Here is a 17,992-nt window from a genome sequence, read left to right as displayed (position 1 = left end):
GTTGCTGGTCCCGGTCCGGTACGGGCGTGACACTGAGGGTTGCGATCCATTGCCGGACATGAAAAAAGACAAAAAAAAAAGAAAAACAAAAACAAAGAAAACACTACGGAAAAAAAAAAAAAAAAAAAAAAAGGAAAGAACAGCAATGTTACATTGACAACATGAGAACATGAGTGGCAAAAACCAAGAGCTACATGGCTCCCAGGGCGTGTCAACTCCAGTACTTAAAAAATCACTGGTTCTCACAGTAAAAGAATCAAGAAGCCTAACACTTAAAAAGGTATAGTGTTTTATTAACTCAATTTTTAACTTACTATTTTTCATTTCAGTAAGTGCTTATGACAGACTATCTTTGCCAAAGATAGCACCTATCTCCCACCCCAATGTTTTTCTGACTCTGGCACTCCTCCCGTGGGAAGTGGGTTCCGTGTAACTGTTGCTCTCCTTGAATCTGGCAAGCTTGTAACACCACGTGACTTCCAAGGCTGGGTGACAAAAGACAATGCAGCTTCCACCTGGTTCTCTCAGAAAACAGCTACCACCATATTGTAAAGCTCACATTAGCCTATGTGGAGAGACTGTATATGGGTGTTCTGGGGACAGCCAACATCAACCACCAGACATGCGAGTGAAGAAGCCTCCAGATTCTCTCTCCCAGCCATCAAGTCAACACCTGCTCTTGAATCTTCCCAGCTAAGGCTCAGGCAAAGTATCTCCACATTTTTCTTTCTGAATTCCAACAGAATCCATAAGCATAATAAAATGGTTGTTTTACACCACTAAGTTTTGGAGTGGCTTGATACACAACAAAAGCTAACCAGGAAAAGTGCCCTTTTCTAGTTCAGTACGCTTCATGTTGAACACACACATCCACACACCCTAAAATCAAGCTTTTTTCAACTTTAAGGAAGGTCCAATTGACAATGTGCAATTGGGCATACTTGTTTAAATAAGACAGTTTCTACTTAGGAGATTTAACAATTTATCTCAAATATATTCTGAGTACCTATTACATGTAAGACACTTTGCTAGATGCCTTAGACACAAAAATGAATAACATATAGCCTGGAGTTATTAAGCTTACAATCTAGAGAGAGAGGAAATAAAAACAGGTATACAAATAGTTTACGAAAATACATAAATGCCAAAACAGAAATATAGAGTTAACTCCACCACATATGGTTCATTTGCAGTATCATTTTGGACTTATAATCAGCTTTTTGATTCCTTCAGGAAAACACAAGAGCTTTAGTTAAGTGCCTAGAAAAAACGACTGGGGAAAAAAAAACACACATGAAAAATGTGGGCCTTGTTATATAGAAGGAAAGTATCTCAACATAATAAAAGCCATATATGACAAACCCTCTGCCAATACCATCCTGAATGGGGAAAAGTTGAAAGCTTTTCCCTTGAGAGTAGGAACAAGACAAGGATGCCCACTCTCACCATTCCTATTCAACTCACCATTCCTATTCAGCATACTACTGGAAGTACTAGCCAGAGCAATCAGGCAAGACAAAGAAACAAAGGGCATCCAGATTAGAAAAAATGAAATTAAATTGTCTCTGTTTGCAGATAACATGATCCTATATATAGGACAGCCCAAAATCTCTACAAAAAAAACACTTGAGAGTTGATAAAGGATTTTAGTAAAGTTGCAGGATACAAAATCAACACACAAAAATCAGTAGCATTTTAATACTCTAACAATGAACTAGCAGAAAATAAATCAAGAAAACAAGCCCATTTACAACAGTCATAAAAAAAATAAAATACCTACGAATCAAATTAACTAAGGAGGTGAAACGTCTCTACAACAAGAACTACAAATCACTGTTGAAAGAAATTAAACAGGACACAAAAAGATGGAAAGACATTTCTTGCTCCTGGATTGGAAGAATTAACATTGTGAAAATGTCCACACTACCCAAAGAAATCTACGGATTCAATGCAATTCCCATCAAAATACCAATGACATTCTTCACAGAAATAGAAAAAGCAATCGTAACATTCATATGGAACAACAAAAGACCCTGAATAGCCAAAGCAATCTTGAGCAAAAAAATAAAGCTCAAGAGGCATAATACTACCAGACTTCAAACTATACTACAAAGCTATAGTAATCAAAACAGCAAGGTACCTGCATAAAAACAGACACTTGGACCAATGGAACAAAACAGAGAACTGAGAAATCAACCCACAAACCTACAGCCAACTGATCTTTGACAAAGGCAACAAGAACATACTTTGGGTGAAAGATTGCCTCTTCAATAAACGGTGCTGGGAAAACTGGACATCCATATGTAGAAGAATGAAACTAGACCTGTACCTCTTACCATATAACAAAATCAACTCAAAATGGATTAAAGACAAATATAAGACCTGAAACTATAAAACCCCTAAGAGAAAACACTTCAAGAAGTAGGACTGGGCAAAGGCTTTATGAACATGACCCCCATAGCACAGGCAACAAAAGGAAAAATAAACACATGGGATTATATCAAAGTACAAAGCTTCTGCACATCAAAAGAAACAATTAACAGAGCACAATGACAACCTACAGAGTGGAAGAAAATATTTGCAAACTATGCATCTGACAAAGGATTAATATCCAGAATATACAAGGAACTCAAACAACCTAACAGTTAAAAACACAAATAACACAATTAAAAAATGGGCAAAGGAACTGAATAGGCATTTCTGAAAGGAAGATATACAAATGGACAACAGACACATGAAAAAATGCTCAACATCACTCAGCATCAGGGAAATGCAAATCAAAACCACATTAAGATACCATCTCACCCCAGTTAGACTGCCTATCATCAAAAAGATGGAGAACAACAAATGCTGGCAAGGATGCAAAGAAAGGGGAACCCTCCTACACTCTTGGTGGGACTGTAAATTGGTGCAGCCATCATGGAAAATGGTATGGAGATTCTTTAAACAACTTCAGATAGATCTACCATATGACCCAGCAATTCCACTGCTGGGTATATACCCAAAGGAATGGAAAGCAGCACGTTGAAGAGATACCTGCACCCCCATGTTTATAGCAGCTCTGTTTACAACAGCCAAGAGTTGGAACCAGCCTAAATGCCCATCATCAGACTACGGGATAAGGAAAATATACACAACGGAATATTACCCTACCATAAAAAAGAATGAAATATTGTCATTCGCAGCAACATGAATGAACTTAGAGAAAACCATATTAAGTGAAATAAGCCAGGCACAGAAAGAGAAATACCGTATGTTCTCACTCATAAGTGGGAGCTAAGATAATAAACATACAAATAAAAGAAAGACATAATATTCACAATAATACATTGAACTTTCAAAAGGAGAACTGAGGTTACTAGAAACAGGAAGGGGCGGGAGGAAGGAGGAATTGGTAAAGAGCCACAAATAACAATGAGTGTATACTATTGAATACAGTAATTATTTTGATTTGAGCATCACAGATTGCTCACGAGTATGGATATTCAATGCTGTACCCCACAGATACTTACATTCAACTATGTTACAATTAAAAACTTAAATTAAAAAAATGAAAAATATGGGCCTTATTATACATTATGTTTAGATTGTAAGATGAGTGTTTTCTGTTGTCCTTTTAAATTTTCTGTATTTTCCGAGTTTTCTGCAGTAAGCATGTATTAGATTTTTTTAAAAAAAATTATTTTTAAAAAAGAAAGTGGTTTGATTTAATTTTTTTAAAAACATATTTACACTATGAGGGGTCAAGTAAGTAGTTAACAGTTCTATAGCACATAAGTTGGCTTGGTATTTGCAAGATTAATATGCAAAATAAGTTTAGTATTTAAAGAAAACGTTAGTGTAATAAAACTGAGTATTTTATTTGATTTACTATTATATCTGCTTTTCTTCCCTTTCCTACCTAACCAGAAATATTTACAAGTTCTCCTCAAATAATAACACAAAAACTAACTTGATAAGCTCTCTGTGTCTTGGTCATGTCCTCCTTGTTCCCTTACTCATTTTCTCTTTCTATTTCCCTCCCTGTATCTGTCTGTCTCTCATTTCTAAGTCTGCCTTTCTAAATCTGCTCTTCTTGTACATCTCTTATTAACCTTCTTTCCAACTCTAACTGCCTGTGTGACTGTCCCTCTCAGGGTTTCTGACTTCTCCTATCTCTGACCCTCACTCTCTGCCTATGTGTGTGTCTGTGTGACTGTGTATGCGTCTTTGTGATTCACTCGAATTCTGCCTTTCTGTCTCTCCCCCACAGTTACCCACCCCATTTTCAAGACATCCTTGTTGTTTACTTCTCCCTTTAATCTTTATAAACAAGCAGGGTTAGTATTATTATCCCTATTTTACAGATAAAATAGAAACAGGATTACTGGTATAAATTTGAGGGGTTAAGACTTAAATCCAAATTAAAACCCTTCTGGCATTCCATGGCAAAGAACTTGAAACAGTCCAACAGCAGGCCAACACTAACACTACACGTATTCAGATTCTTTTATGAGGCAAATCGAAAATAGAAACAGGATTACTGGTATAAATTTGAGGGGTTAAGACTTAAATCCAAATTAAAACTCTTCTGGCATTCCATGGCAAAGAACTTGAAACAGTCCAACAGCAGGCCAACACTAACACTACACGTATTCAGATTCTTTTATGAGGCAAATCTGATATTAAGGAGTGCTACACACCTTTTGTCCACACTTTTGCCTCTGTACAAAGTTAAATGGTCATGAACTCTCAGCAACTTGCCTATTCCAAAAATCCACATCATGTTAACTTGTATTATTTGGAAACCTCACAGTACTAGACACCAGAACCTGCTGTTTTTGCTTCCCGGCTTTTGTTTTTATCCCTATTCCCAAACCAGGCATGTTTGGCATAAAAAAAGAAAGATACAAAAGGGACAAGTATTAATAAAACTGAAGAGTGAATTTGAGGAATGGAAAACTATACAGAAACCTAGCATGAGACAGTGAAAAATGGACACCACCGACTGGGAGCAACTGGTCTATGTTTTATTAAGAGAGGAGAAAATTCCCTCCAAATGCAGGCTTACTACTGCTGAGCAACACCCTATATTTTTTCTTCTATATAAGCTCTGACAACTGGAATTTTTCTTTAATTCTATGAGCTCTTAAGAGTTACCTAAGCTTCATCCACCCTGCTGGGCCCATTAATAGAGAACTCTAAATGTTTTCCCCACTAGCTAAGAGCACATTTTCTCTTGTAGCATAGAAATAGAGTTCCCATTCAAAACATAAATGGCCTAGTTCCATTTCTTCTTACTTCTATAGATGGGAAGTCTGCAACAAATATAATTCAATAACTAAAAGAAATGTCTAAATTATAGTTCAGGTTAGTGGTTGTCAAAGATCATTGTATAGGTCAGTTTTATAGGATGTCAGTTTTATACAGTGTGAGGGCTAGTCTTGTAACTTATTAATATGTTAATAATTAAAAATCTATATACTTTTACTTCTGGCACTAGTTCATTAACTTATATATCTAATGAGTTGCATGAGTGCCGAACAAAAAATATACCAGTCTTTTCATTCATTCTGGTGAGATATCTGTGAACAGTTAGCTCATGGAGCTAATGAGGACAAGGTCACAAATTCAAACTCCATGTTGGCCAATTAGCTTTGCTGTGTTTCAGGGTTCCATGGTCACAGTCAACAACCTTAACCTTGGATAACAAAGGAACACACTGAACATACGAAGCATTAGGGAAATGAATACAGATGTACTACCAAAATCCACAACTATCAGAAAAATACAATAACAAAAAGTGAAAATAACAAAAATAACGCCCCTGTCTTGTACTAAGCCTGGATAATATGTACCTGGTTCAAATGATCTCTAATCTTTTCAGCCATGAAGGGTTAGTATTATTAGCTCTGTTTTACAGATGATGAGGAAGTGAATTCAGAATGATTATATGAACCAAAGCCACATCCAGCAGAGCCTGGATTCAGACCTTGGTCTGACTCCACAGGTTAGGCTATTTCCACAATACTATACAGCTTCTCCAGAGTATGCCTCAGTGGCATAGGATAATCAGCGAAATGTTCCTATTCAGAACTATTCCACAGTCATTACTAACTGAGCATACTTAGATGCTACAGCTGAGAATTAGCCTACCTTCCAAAAACTCCTTTTAAGTACAAAACAAAGAACAAGTGTTTAAAACATAAAGGAAAAAAGATAACACATTATAGCACATAAAGTAGATTTTAATGGAAGTGACTATTTTCATAGCTTTTATACAAGTCTGTTGTGAAAAGACAGTTATCTTGCCGATTCATAACTAAAGGTAAGAATGAAACTGGCAAAGCACAGCCAAGGGATACCACATCAAAAAAGAGATAAAGGAAACATTTCCTGAACATATGAATCTGCAGTCATCTGGTAGTCAACATGGCATGTGGACTACATGTACTATTTTACAACAGGAAGTAAAAATACATATTTCGATTCTTAAGAAATCATTTCTATAAGGCTTTCCTCCTTGAATTCTCTGAACTTTCACTCCTTGCAGATAGACACACACTGTGCCATCATCAGCATCTCATTAAGAGTTTCCACCTTTAAAAACTAAAGGTCACCAAGTCACCCAGACCCTACCCACTAGGTTAAAAAAATTATTTTAAAATCAATAGTCTAGCTTAAAAAAAAAAGGACAAAAACTACTCTATAAAATTCTATTCCAGTCAACATCTGAATCATAGAATAGATAATTGTTCCACTACAAGCAACAATATAAAGAGAAGTGCATTCTTACTACAGGTTACAAACAAAACACCAGTCCAATTTCAACAAACTAGGTACAAAGCAACATTTGGAATCTCCAGAAAAACAGAAACAGCACATTCCAACAACCTTTTCACAACAGCACTTTAGCAACCTCTTAAAGTGAAAAAAAGCCTAATATAATTTTTATATAAAATGCAATTGCTAAAAAAACAACCTTGCAATCTAAAAACCTATTTACGGTATTTTTTCTACGCTTGTGGATTAAAGATAACTATCCTTATTTTACAAACAAATAAATGGAATCTCTGGAAAACACTTCACCTAAAATTATCATCATTTTTTATCATTACCATCATAGCCATCGATAACACCAACAAAATAAGGAGAACTTACTTGCACCTGGCACTATTAAGCCCTTTATGGTCACATCTCATTTAATTTTTACAGATACCTTCTGAAGAAAATGCTATTACCTCCATTTTAGAGATAAGTAAACAGGCTCAGAGAAGTCAACTAATTTGCCTAAAGTCAAAAACTAGTAAATCACAACACCAGGATTTGAACTCAAATTTGTACACTCAGCTGTACCTTACTGCCATCCTCTGTGTTTTTTGAACCATACTGAAGAATTTTTCAATCAATAATTTTAGAACAAATACAGGCTAAAATTACTACACTCCCATACTCCTCTAAAAATTTACTGCAAAACCCCCATTCTCTACAAGGGAAAAAAAAACAAGCAACTTACTTAGAGTCCTAGAGCTTAACTGTCAGGAAAGAAAACGGACTGGAATATTGGTTATTTTTATTCTGAATTCTGTGAGGAAACGCAAATTCCCAGCACAAACACCTAGGATAGGTGAAATAATCTTGGTATTTCAGCTAGTATAGTATAGTATAGTATGGTACCCAGCACAAACACCTAGGATAGGTGAAATAATCTTGGTATTTCAGCTAGTATAGTATAGTATGGTACAGTATAGTATACTACAGTATAGTATACTACAGTATAGTATGGTATAGTATTTCAGCTAGTATTCAGATCAGTGGGTCTGTGTCAGAAACAGCAAGGTTTAGCGCATGAGTAGTATCTGACCACGGGAAAAAGACACAAGACCTGCTGGAGACAGGTAACTGTTTAGCACCATACCTGAGGAACATTAAGTGCTTTCTGAGATGCTTGTACCTTGTTGTGCTGAAGGAGGGCAATAACAGGGCAAGAGAGGTAGACAGGTGTGCTGTGAAGAGGGACGAGTCCAAATTCTGTTGGGCCTCAAAATTCAGATAAAGTTTAAAATTGACTCCACAGGTGGTAAGGCCTTAATATCACCTCTTCACCAGGAACCTGGCATAAGAACATTTGTATGGTTCATGTTGGTTCCCAAAGACACCTTTTCCCTATTTACTAACTTCTTTGATCTTCGTAAAGACACGAACGTAGTCTTAAAGTTCTCAAGACATTAAACTCCAAATTCTGTGCTCCTGTCCTTACACAACTCTGAAGGGCGGCCGCGCCGATAAAGAAAACTTTAGTAACCGGACTTGCAGTTTCCCGAGGGCCGCCCAAGGAGAGCAGGAAGTCCATCCTCCCTCACAAACTGCTCACTCCCAGCCCATAGCCCGGGGCGCCCGGGGAGCGGAGCGGACTAGCGGGGTTCGCGGCCCGGAAATCCGCCGTGGGGAGGGGGGATCGTCGGGGGAGCGGCTTCTGCGGCCCGCACACTCCTGTAGCCCTGAGGGGGTCGCCACGGACCCCGTACAGTAGCAGATGAAACCCGGTAAGGGAACATCCCCTCAGCAGGGGCATTTGGGGCGACGGCCCAAAGCGGGGACGTTGCCCCTGCTAGGGTAAAAGTGCCCTTGGAGGTCCCGCTAACCCAGAGCCCGCAGGGGACGAAAGGCGGGAGCTTCCCAGTAACCTCCGCCCCAGGCGAGGGCCAGTCCCGCGCGTCACGTGAGGAAAAAAATACCGGTAACAATCAAAGGAAGCAAGTCTGGTCCCTGGCTGTGAGAGGAAAAGTGAGAGCTCGCGCCCCGACCTGGGGTGCAGTGAGGGAGAGAGGGGGGCACGGGGCTGGTAGTTACCGGGGCGCCGTCGCTCTCCGCTTCAGCCGCTTCCGCGAAGCTCTCGCTCTTCCGCTCGCGCCACGGGCGCGTACGCCAGGCCTCGGCTCCGCCCCCAGCGCGCAGGGCCTTCTGGGGGCTGTAGTCTCCGCCAGGCCGGGCCGTGCCGACGCTCCCGGTCACGTGGGGGGAGGGGCAGGCAAAATGGGGAGAGTGGGACGGGGTTCATGCTCGTCTCCCTTCACCCCTCACTCACTCCCCTCAGCTATAGACGTGCCCAAATCTCACATCGCACTCAATCCTACCATCTCTTTTCTTCCTCAGTTCACAGCCAAGTTTCTGGAAAAAGATAATCTACGCTTAATGTCTCCACTTCCTCACCGGGGTTCGCTCCAGTCTGCACTGCAGCTTCTGCCCCGCGGAAAATGTTCTTGTTGCCAAGTGTCCTTGTTGCCAAACTCATTGGAGGTACTTGTACTTTCAGGATCTTCTAACCTAAGCTTTAGTCATTTGACGCCGTTGGACATTACCATTTATTTTCTGTGACACTACCCAGGTTTTCCTTCTCAATACATTCTGTTTCCTTCATGGATTATTTTTCTAACCCACCTCTTAAATATTGGTGTTCTCTGCAGTTCTTGGTATTGGGGTGGGAGAGGGGAGACTCCAGCCTCTTCTCTCCTGAGCTCATTGTTTGTATTTCCAACTTCCTAGTCGAACTGTTCTCTTCCATGCCCCACAGGCATCTCAAATATACTGTACCTGAAAAGTAAACTACTACTCCTCCCGACTCACTAATATTAAGTCCACCCTTCAACCTGGATTCTTCCCTCTCTCTCACTTTCTCTTCCACCAACCTTCTAATGGTCACTAAATTTTATAGATTCTACCTCCCAACTATCTCTTGAATCTGCTCCCTCTTCACACCCATGGCAAGTGATTTAATTCCCACTGGCTTCATTGCTTAGCTGATTACTGCATGTATTTCCTTACTGATCTCAGTACATTTGTTGGGTCCACTCTACTTCCCTCAAGCCCATTTATGCAAACAGAAAATTTAATCAAGTCAAAATTTACATCTGTGGTAAAATTCTTTAAAGGCTCTACTTGGTTGAGTTTGGGAAGAGGAATGGAGGTGAATATCTTGGGTAGCTGTTACAAAATATGAACGCCAGCCCCACTACTCTCCCTCCCATCCCATATTGTGATTGGGAAGTCCAGAGAAGGAAGATTTATATCAAATCTTATTGTGGGGTAGGTGAGCATGGGCATTTTGTAAAAGTTCCCCAGGTGATTCAGTCATTCAACAAGAATGTATTTTGTTGCTTATTATGTACAAGTGCTGGGTACTGAGAAAATAATAGTGAACAGAACAGTCCGTGCCTTTGTGGAGTTTACATTCTCTTGGAAGAGACAGATATTAATCAAATGATCCCATACCAAAAAGCAAAATCAACAACCACAGAACTCAATTACCAGCTATGATAAAAATCATGGAGAAAAAGTAAACAGTGCCTTTCTCCTACTCTCTGCCACCTGCCCCAGCCCAGGGTAGGAATCAGTTTATGTTCCTCAGCCTATCAAACAAAGCCTGTGAGGAGCTAATCTCCTCCCACTCACTCCAATATACATCTAGATTTACCAAATTGCTGTATTGCACTTGCTCTCTCATCTTTGCATAAACCGTCCCTCTCTTTGGAAAACCTTCCTCCTTCTCCCTTGACTAAATTCTCCTGTACGTCTTCTCTGTTGGATTCAAAGCAAACCCAGTAGAATACCAGCCACATGGAAGGATTTTCTGAGGATTGCACTGAGTCAGGTGCAATCCCCCAGGCAAGCTGAGTAGGGGAACCAGCAACAATTGAATGTGGGCTTCCAGGAGCAGGGCAACATTAGCCAGTTTAGAGGAATCAGGCCTGAGCCAAAATACTCATCCTTCAAAGCACAGATCAAGTACCATCTCCTCTATGAAGCCTTTGCCGAGCGCCACCACCCCCCCCAAAAAAAATGAAGTAGTGCCCCTTTTCTGGGCACTCATTGTGACTGTGCTGACCTTTCTTCCAGTGATATGCTAGAGCCAACTCATACTAGCTTTGAAGAGCCAACTGTTAGATATTCAGGAATTTTGCAAGTCAATTTTTGGGGGGGTTTTTTTTGCAGCCGGCCAGTACAAGTCAGTTTTTAAACCACTGGTAGTTTGAGATCAGCTGTGAGGGAAGTATTTACAACATGGAAATCAAATAACAAATCAGGGCCTTTTGTTTTGTTTTTGGAGAGCCTGTTGACCAGCACGTTACTGCCTTTGTCATTCCACTCATCTCTATATTGTATTGTAATGACCACCTCCCTATTAGATGAATTCTTTGTATCAACTTCATTTAGCAAATATTTATAGATATTTGTTACCATGCACCAGAGACTTCGCAATGTGCAGAGGGGACATACAATGGAGAACAAACAAGCATAGTCCCTATTGTCATGGAGCTTACAATCTGCCAAATAAGAGAATAAACAAAGAACTCTATACTGTCAAATTGAACTGGGCTGCTGTTCAGTAGAACTTCCTGACAATGACTGGTGGTGGACATAGAACATTACTTTAACAAGGTGGTCTAGGAAGGCTTCTCTGAGGAGGTGACCTTTTCACTGGGCTCTGAATGATGAGAAAGAGATAATGGAGGTGAGAACCAAAGGAACAGTTGTCCAGCCTAAGAGATCAGAGCTATGGTCAGAATGTTTGTCCCCTCCAAAGCTTAGGTTGGGACTTAATCCCCAATATGGTATTTGAAAGGTGGGGCCTTTAAAAGGTCATTGGATTATGAAGACTATGCATTAATGGGTTAATGAGTTACCGGGGAGTAGACTGGGGGCTTTATAAGGAGAGAAAGAAAACATGTAAAGATGTGCTCTTGCTTAGCCCTCACTATGTGATACTCTCTGTCATCACAGGACTCTGCAGAGTCACCACCAAGAAGAAGGCTCTCACCAGATGCGCCCTCTCAACTTTGGACTTCCCAGCCTCCAAAACTGTAAGAAATAAATTTCACTTTCATGTATTACCCAGTTTCAGGTATTTTGTTATCAGGAAAAGAAAACAAACTAATGCAATCAGACTACACAAAGACAGCTAGGGTGTTTGAGGGACAGAATTGTCAGTTTTGCTGAGGTGGAGAGAATGTGGGTTGAGTGATCTAGATGACATGCTGAGGTAATTAGGACCAGGTATGCACAGGCTTGATGTCATGGTGAGGACCTTGAATTAAATTATAGCCACTAAAGGGTTTAAACAAGAGCATGATGTTATCTGATTTACATTTTAATACAATCACTTTTGCTTTTGTTTAGAAGACCAGGGTAGAAGTGGGAGCCCATCTGTCGCAGTACTCTCGGTGGGAAATAATGAAACAAAGTGGGATGGAGAGAAGTGGGTGGATTTGACATATTGAGTCAACAGGACTTGCTTATAGATTGAATATAGGGAAGGATGGGCTGGCAAAGGAAAGAAGAACCTAAGGGCAGTAGTTGGTTATATCCATCTCCATATCCTCAGCTCCTGGAATAGGTCCTGGCATGTAGTTGGTGTTCTATAACTGTGCCGAATGAATTTATCCAGTCTGTGTGCTAAACTGTGTACTATTGCTGTCACGTTGCTTAATACAGGGCCTCTACTAGCCCATATCGTACTTTTTTGCAAATTAGAACAAAGTGCCCCCTTCCTCCAGGTGGACACAGTCAGAGCTACATTTCAGCCCCCTTTCCTCCTCAGCTGGTGCCCTCGTACACCTCACAGTCTGCACAACCACATGTGGCAGTCCTGGCTTAACTTAACATCCCCAGGAGATGGCTTTGTGGCATTAAGCCCAGTATTCATGGGGAGAATTTGAAGTCCAGGGGAAGGAAGCTGCTCGCCTGGGGTCACCAAAGCTGTTGTGACTGAGATTCAGACCTTCACCCTCTGAATCCCTGTGGGCTCTTTAGCCTTGGAGCCACATTGTCTCTTCCAAATCACTCAGCCCATCAATAAAAAGCTAAATTCAAAATGGTGACTTTGCTTCTTTGAGTTTCTCATCTGTCTCAGTTACTATTGTTAGAGTATTTCACATTTACATAGTATCCAATATGTGCTCGGTGCCTTATAAAATACAATAAAGGAACATGAAACCAAAGGACCTTGATTTTTTTTTTTAACAGAATAAATAAGGAATGGCTGGTTTAAAGGGCCCTTAGCTCTTGGATAAAAACAAACTGTGGTATATTGGTTTAAAGTGATGTTGTAAGCAGTAGAAAAACAAAAACAAAAAATTCCTGCTCATGTGCAAGCTGTTTTCCCTTCACATCCCCAACCAGAAGAAGGAGGGGATATTGGAGCAGGTGGCTTCAGAAATGTAAACTAGGGAAAGGGTCAGGGATGGGGGTCAAGAACATAAGGGGAGAAAGAAAAAGCACTCTTCCTTAATAAATAACAGCATTTAACAGTTAACAAGTGCTAATGTGTGCCAGAAGCTGTGCTAAACCCTTTACATGCCTGATCTGAGTCAATCCTCACACAACTTTGCCAGATAGGATCTATAAATATCATTATTTTACACTGGAGGAAGCTGAGGCACAAAAAAGATTATATACCGTGCCCATTGCAATGCAGTTAATAAATGACAGACCTGAGATTTGAACCAAGACAGTCTGGCTCCAGAGCCTGAGCTCTCAACTGTTATATTATACTGCCTCTAATACAGATGTTCCTGGTGTCAGGTCCCCCATTTTAGTAGTATGATCCTGTGGAAGCCTGAGATAACTAATAAAGGATATCTGGTCCTCTGACTCTTGGGGATCCCATGTGGCCTGTCTGCTCGATGATTAGGGCATGGCTGTCTCCAGGCTAGCTTCAAAATGGACAGTTTGAACAAGATATATATAAAAGAAGTATATACATTGAATAAGGTTATATAGGAGAAAAGTCCTAACCCTGCCAGGGGACATTTCACAATCTGCTCTGAGTTTCAACATTCTCTCAATATAATACCATAATTACTCATGTGGTATAGAAGATAGAGGAGAAAATGTTCTCAGGACTAAATAAGACTTCCCCCTGGAAATGTGGGCTCTCACTGGTCCCTCCTAACTTGAAAATTCTTACCTTTTGTGACTTTCAGCTCATAAGCACAGACAATGTGAATTTTACTGGGCTTTCCGGTATTGGATCCTTCCCTCATGACTACAATTAGTAAGTGCTACTATCTAGAATTGCATGGGTCTAAGGTATAAACAGGAGGAAAGGTAAGACTTTGGAACAATAGGAAAGCAGTGCATCAACAGATAGCTCCCACTTAATTCATGAGATCTAGAATTGCATGGGTCTAAGGTATAAACAGGAGGAAAGGTAAGACTTTGGAACAATAGGAAGGCAGTGCATCAACAGATAGCTCCCACTTAATTCATGAGATAAAGCAGGATAGAGAGCTCTGACAAGCAGCAATGACTCCAAGACCCCAAAGCCTAAGTGAGGAAATCAGAGAACTTACCAACTCTAATTGAAGCCACCTTAAAAAGGGCATGGTAGCAACTATTGTTTGGCCTGACTCTCTAGGCTGTGAGTCATGGCATCTGATACTGTTATCTAACCATGAACTGTACCCCCACCCTCACCACCACCACACACATACAAACCCTGCCCCACAATTAGCCTTCCTGCACCAAGTCTGTTCTATCTACCTCTTGATCGTAAGGCTTGTGTATTAGACAGAATTCTCCAGAGAGTCAGAACCAATAAGATATATATAGAGAGAGAGATAAGAGGGGATGTATTAGGGCAGCTGGCTTGTGCAGTTATGGAGGCTGAGAAGTCCCCAGGACAGGCTGTCTGCATTCCAGTATGATGGCTCAGTCCAGTTGAAAGCCTCAGAATCAGAGAAGCTAATGTAGTTCTCAGTTCAGCCTCAGAATCAGAGAAGCTAATGTAGTTCTCAGTTCAAGACCAAAGACCTGAGAACCCAGGGGGCCACTGGTTTAAGTCCTGAAGTCCAAAAGCCAGAAAACTTGGAATTCTATTGTCCAAGACAGGAGACAAGTGTATCCCAGAAGATGGATAGACAGACAGATAAAAGATAGATAGACACATTCGCCTTTTCTCTGTATTTGTTCTCTTAGGGTTCTTAGCTGATTCGATAGTCAGTACAACTAAGGATGGATCTTTCCAATATAGTCCACTCTGACTCACATGCTAATCTCCTCTGGAAACACGCTCACAGACACACCCTAAAATAATGCTTCTCCAGGTTTCTAGGTATTCTTTAATCCAGTCAAGTTGCCACCTAAAATTAACCATCACAATTTATATGGCTATACTACCCCATGCGACAATGCCCACTTGGCAGGAAAGGCTTGCCCATGTTCATCCTGACTGTATCATATGAGAACAACTTGACTCCTTAGAGCTGTAATTGGTAAATAGTCTGGTAACTTCTTCTACTTAGACTCTCACAGCTTAGTTCCAACTGAGCCAGTCAAATATTTATTTATTTATTTATTTGACCGGTAAGGGGATCGTGACCCTCGGCACGGTGCTGTCCACACCATGCTCAGCCAGCAAGCACACAGGCCATGGCCATCCCTATATAGGATCCGAACCCGCGGCCTCAGCGCTACCAGCGCTGCACTCTCCTGAGTGAGCCACGGGGCCGGCCCAGCCAGTCAGATATTTAGAGCCAGACTTTTTGATTCCACCATGGCATAATCTATGCCCTTATTTTGACATTTTCAACATCTGCCCCCAGATGTGCAGTAAGCCACGCCACCCATTCAAAGGTGCTGTCAGGGGCCTCTGCCATTCATCAGAGGCTGTTCTGAGCACGTAGCAGGAGCTGGAAGGCAAAGTGATATGTGTAAGGGAACCAACTTGAGACCAGGACCCCAAAAGTTTCTACTATGATAAAGCATATAACCTTAAGTGATTCACTAAAACTCAGATTTCTCATCTGTAAAATAGAGATCCACAAAGACCACCTACCTCATTGGGTAATCATGAATATTATGTCATATAATAGATGGGAAATGGTTTGGTAAACCATAAGGGGTTAACAAGGAAAGAGGGGGATGCACATTACACAAAGTCTTGCTTGTAAGGGATATATATGATTAGGGAACAAATAGATTTTTCCAATTGCAATGCTAATTCTTTTTCCCTTAGGAGAGTGGTAGAGGCAGAGTGAGTCTTCAAAGTTGCCTTCCCATGACTCAATCCCTCAGTCCCAGACCCTTTCCCACAGCCCCATAGCATTCAAAAAGGCAGGATCCACTATCAACTGGCACATAGTACAGTGCCTTGTATATGGTAGGAACTTGCTAAATATCTGTTAAACAATTACCCTTTCTATTCAACAATAAACACCAAGATGAGAATTTGGCTAGACAGGTCACAAAGAGTTACATTCTCAGGGACACCCTAGAATTTGTAACCCAATTCTTCATCCAGGGCCATGGATTGCCAAATCGACCCACTTAACTTAGGAAAGCAAGGAGCACAGCTCCAAGCACTTCTTTGTGCTTCTTTCTGCTCTCCAAACCTGCCATGTTATTTCACACCTCCCTTCCTTTGTACATGCTGTCTCTTTCTCTCCTTCCTCTACTTCCATCAAGATCCAACTCAGGTCACCTTTACAAACCTTCTGCAACTTCCCTGGACTAACAAACCACTTCTTCCCCACCCCTTGCCCATGAACTCTCATAATCTTTGGTTCTAGTGCTCCCCACAAAATCATAATGACTTACGTGTGTCTTCCCCACCAGAGTGAGTGTCAATATTAAACACAATTAATGGCACATGGGCCCCACACTTGTTTATTGGATGAACTGGTCCTCTCTCTGTCCTTTTAGGGAAGGCTGGGAATGGGAAGCCAAAGGAAAAATCAGAGGAAATCAAGAACCAACATCTTTACACTTTCATTCCTCAAGAACACTTTTGCAGGCAGCCCCTCCAGCTCCAATCAAGAACCAACATCTTTACACTTTCATTCCTCAAGAACACTTTTGCAGGCAGCCCCTCCACCTCCATTTTCTTTACTTCCAGAAATAATCTTGCAAAGCATATGATAAATTACTTGGGAGGGGAAAGAACTTTGCAAAGAGCAATTCCTCTTGACCTGGTCCCTCTCTCCACCCCTACGCTGGTTCATAATGGTTAAAGTCTCTGAAGCTGAATAGCCTGGGTTTAAAACCTAACTCTACTAATTACTCACTATGCAACTTAAAGAAAGTTACTTAGCTGTTTTGTGCTTCAGTTTTCTGATGCATAAAATAATAGCCTGAAGCTGAATAGCCTGGGTTTAAAACCTAACTCTACTAATTACTCACTATGCAACTTAAAAGAAAGTTACTTAGCTGTTTTGTGCTTCAGTTTTCTGATGCATAAAATAATAGTGGTGACATCACATAAGGTGTCAAGGGTTGTGAGAGTTAAATGATACAATGTGTATAAAGTGTCCAGCTCCTGGAACATAGTAAGAGCTCTATAAACAGTAGCTGGCTTATAAGCAGTCCAGTCTTACAGATGACAAACCCATTCTATTTAAAACTTTCGAGGGCTGGATTTGTTCCAGGACATTCTGGGCAGGGAGGGGATGTTGTGGCCACTCTGGGTTTTCTGTCTGGAGGCTGGACAACTGGTGTCATTGACCTTTGGTTCTAATCAGGATCCATCGCTCTTCAGCCATAGCCCTAGCCTAAGTAGCTTATCTTCTCAAAGCCTGTGTCCCCAGTAGGGCTAGTAGTAGTGGGATGCCTCACAAGGGGGTGCCAAAAAGATCAATTTGTGTTAGCAAAGTGCTTTGGAAATGTAACATGCTAAATATTAATGGGTCTGTCTGAGTGTCGGGAAATGTGCAATCTGAACTCTGGTCAGGGCAAGCTGAAGGTGGGGAGAGCAATTCTGGGCAGCCCGATTGCCACATCCTTGGTCTAATTGGGAGGTGGTGCTGATGGAGGAGGGGTGAGTGCAGTGAGCTTCTGGGGGCTGGGCAGGGCTGCGGGATGGCAGCTCTGGGAAGAAGGACGTTCTGAGGAAACATGTAATCCACAAATAGAAAACCTGGGGTGAGTCTTGGGCAAACCCAGAAAAGTCATTGGATTTCTTTACAAAAAGCAAACACAAGCTCACTGCTTCCTGTTCTCTCTCTGTCATTCCGCAGTT

The 17,992-nt window shown here is 41.1% G+C and overlaps 1 pseudogene; it reads right to left on the bottom strand.

Moving 5' to 3' along the window:
* The window catches only part of LOC103604602, a 63,863-nt pseudogene extending 55,600 nt beyond the window's left edge, over positions 1-8,263 (bottom strand).
* Positions 8,264-17,992: the final 9,729 nt, after the last annotated feature.

This window comes from Galeopterus variegatus, unplaced genomic scaffold (assembly GCF_000696425.1).
Source record: "Galeopterus variegatus unplaced genomic scaffold, G_variegatus-3.0.2 Scaffold5275, whole genome shotgun sequence".
In the NCBI taxonomy this organism is placed as follows: domain Eukaryota; kingdom Metazoa; phylum Chordata; class Mammalia; order Dermoptera; family Cynocephalidae; genus Galeopterus; species Galeopterus variegatus.
Note: the sequence above shows the minus strand (reverse complement) of the source record. Positions and strands in the feature narration are given on the sequence as shown.